The following is a 2,806-nucleotide window of genomic DNA, read 5'->3' as shown; positions in this document are numbered from 1 at the left end:
TCAACTCTCGTGTGAGACTCTCGTATTTTGCAAGCAAGTGTTATTTTTTTTTTACCGATATTGTCACAAGCTTTTAGCTTTTCCGTTAATTACAATTTCAAATTAACTATAAAGGTTGTGACAATTAAAAAAAAAAAAAAAAAAAAAAGGAACGCTTGCTTATAAAATATGGGCGTCTCCTGTATAATTTTTATTCAATTATTAATGTAATTTTCATTCAATAATAGTTTAGCAATGTGAGCTGCGAGGCAAATGCCTTAACATTAGCATCCTTGTGGCAATAATGTTTTCCGGTCATAACAGCGAAATACAAAATGCATTAGACTATCTAGCTAGCTAATTTATACAATCCACTTAACTAAACGATTTACTTTTCCCACGTTTTCAAACCACACACAACATGCAGACTACCGGTCTACGTTAAATCAAATCGGCAACATACCTGTGCGTTCGAGTTCCAGTGAATAAAAAATAAATAGCCTGTAGGCAATAGCTTGCTATGTATGTAGCTAGCTTAATAATATTAATAAATAAATGAATGAACAAAAAGGCCTGAGTGGCATTAACGCACTAGCCTTCCATGGAAGCAAAAAAAAATCCTAACAAAAACTTTAGGAATAGTTAGGCTAGCAATGTCCATTATTATTATCATGTTCACTTATTCTTGTTTAAAAAAATCAGCATGTCCATCAGGTCCGGCAATACTGCAGCAGACGGTGCTCAGGCAGAGTTTGTTGTTTTTGTTTCAACTTCAGAGCCTGAGTAGCTATTGCACTGTGATAAAAATGTGACACAAAACGGCTGGCCGCACCAACTACATTATGTATGGCACCAAGTTTAAAGCCATCGTTGAAGGCGAGCTGCAGAGTGTGTGCAAAGCACAAATTCGAGTCCCATTCAACAAACTCCAAAGATGATGTTGCTGGCATTGTCGTGAACACAGGCAGTGATTTCCCCCCTTAAACCCGAATGGTCTACAGCGGTGTTTAACACATTTGCGAGATTCTCTGCTGTATGCCTCTCTGGCGTGGCGCGAGTCTGTAGAACTACGTTTTTCATTTCCCAATCCTCAATGACGTACGACTCGGTATTCGGTGCAGTCCACGCATCTGTAGTAATCACCACCTTCTCAGCCTTTGACAAGTTTCTGCGGACAGACGCTGCTCAATCGGCATGCATTTTTTTCGAGTCGAGTGGTAATTGTTTTAGTGCAGGGTTTTTCGTGCATGGACTGTGTATTCAGGTTCCACAAATTTCATCAACTACCGAAATCCCTCACCAACAAAACTTATGGGAAGCATGTCCTTTGCCACCATATTAGCAATAAGGTCTGATGTTTTTTCAGCACGTACGTTGTCACACTGACGAGGCCTCACCGCAAAGGATGCAATGGCGGTTTGTTGCAGTCCTCTTTCCTTTTCTGTCGTTGCTAGCGTCACAGAAGGGTGTTTGGCTTTTAGGTGGGTTAACATACCAGTTGTAGATTTGTGGTAGTTTAATTGCACTGCACATATTTTACACTTAACAGTGTTTTCATTTACTTTGTCAAAGTATTTCCATGCAGAACTTTTCTGTGAGGAAGCCATCGTTAGCCGATCTACGTTCTAGTTTAGCCAATCACAGACAAGAAATAACAAATCCCACCCTTCAGTCAATCTTCATTACCGCTACATAGAGAGCCAATCAGCAGTACAGGCTTTAAAATAAATTCAATATATGCATTTTTTTTTTTAACTTTCGAATGTTGGATTCACTTGTCGATAGGTGCCATCGTTATCGAATAGTCGAATGTTCGACTATTCGGTCTCACCCCTAGTACTGCCCCAGTATAAATATGTTTAATCTACATACAAAGCTGTTTAATCTACCCTGCCCTCTGCTCCCTTTGAACTGTCCCCTGCTCCCTTTGTCTGTACCCTGCTCCTCTGCGTAAAAATGTCATTTTAAATACAACAAAGATCCGCACAGCAAGGGTATGGAGCGCATAACTTGGCACAGCAAGGCAGCTCCTAGCTGGGCAGATGCTGCAGCTCTGCCTCTCATGCAACTGCTACATTTCATAAAAATAGGAATGTGTCAAGCAAGGAGAATAGCCAATTCGTTAGGAACAGGCATTTGGAAGACAGTACATGTTTCAAATGATTGAAAACTGGGAAACTCTTTGAGAAAAAAATCTTAAAATCCTTTATTGAAAAATAAATAATATCCACATTTGTTTTAAAGAAATAATGTTCCGATAGTCGTTTGAAATGTGCTGCAAGTTTAAAATCATCTGGAAATTAAACACTGATGCCTTTTTTAATTGTATTTTTTCTGAAAAAAAGTTGAAAGGCTGGGAGGATCTTCTGTGGAGAAGATCTTCCCGGCCTTTCAACATTTACTTTTCAAAACGAACATTTGTCATTCAAAAGAATGTGGAGAAGATCTTCCCTCCCTTTCAACATTAATTCTCAAACTGAATGCAGTAGGGATTCAAGGAAATGCATGCACATGGATTAGGGAGTGGTTAACATGTAGAAAACAGAAAGTACTAAATAGAGGAGAAACCTCAAAATGTAGTGAGGTAGCCAGGGGTGTACCTCAGGGATCACTATTAGGTCCTCTGCTATTCCTAATCTACATTCATGATTTAGATTCTGGTATAGTAAGCAAGCTTGTTAAATTTGCAGACGACACAAAAATAGGAGTGGCGGCAAACACTGTTGTAGCAGCAAAGGTCATTCAAAATGATCTAGACAGCATTCAGAACTTGGCAGACACGTGGCAAATTACATTTTAATAGAGAGAAGTGTAACGTATTGCACAC

This window comes from Acipenser ruthenus, unplaced genomic scaffold, assembly GCF_902713425.1.
Source record: "Acipenser ruthenus unplaced genomic scaffold, fAciRut3.2 maternal haplotype, whole genome shotgun sequence".
Taxonomy (NCBI): Eukaryota; Metazoa; Chordata; class Actinopteri; order Acipenseriformes; family Acipenseridae; genus Acipenser; species Acipenser ruthenus.
The sequence above is the reverse complement of the archived record's forward strand: the minus strand, read 5'-3'. Positions refer to the sequence as shown.